Raw genomic sequence first — 213 nt, 5'->3', positions numbered from 1 at the left:
TAGTTCTTCTGGAGATTATGGTGAACTAGTGTGTGTTGTAGCAGTGTTTTGCCATTGAGATCAAGCGCTAGCATGTGCTACTGTTAGTCACCTCGTCTCGGCAAGTGACATAGGAAGCCGCGCAGATTTTGAACAGCTCACCGGGAGACTGAAGGCAGAGGGCATTCAAAAACCTGTATCTCACTCAAAACAGCATGGATAGTTTGTATGCGT

At 46.5% G+C, this 213-nt stretch overlaps 1 protein-coding gene across 2 annotated transcripts in view; it reads right to left on the bottom strand.

Moving 5' to 3' along the window:
* Positions 1-213, bottom strand: part of mfsd13a (major facilitator superfamily domain containing 13A) — a 10,011-nt gene that overhangs the window by 3,535 nt on the left and 6,263 nt on the right. The gene's annotated exons all lie outside the window — the stretch shown is intronic.

The sequence above is a fragment of the Etheostoma spectabile genome, chromosome 21 (assembly GCF_008692095.1).
Source record: "Etheostoma spectabile isolate EspeVRDwgs_2016 chromosome 21, UIUC_Espe_1.0, whole genome shotgun sequence".
In the NCBI taxonomy this organism is placed as follows: domain Eukaryota; kingdom Metazoa; phylum Chordata; class Actinopteri; order Perciformes; family Percidae; genus Etheostoma; species Etheostoma spectabile.
This window is presented reverse-complemented; position numbering and strand designations above follow the sequence as displayed.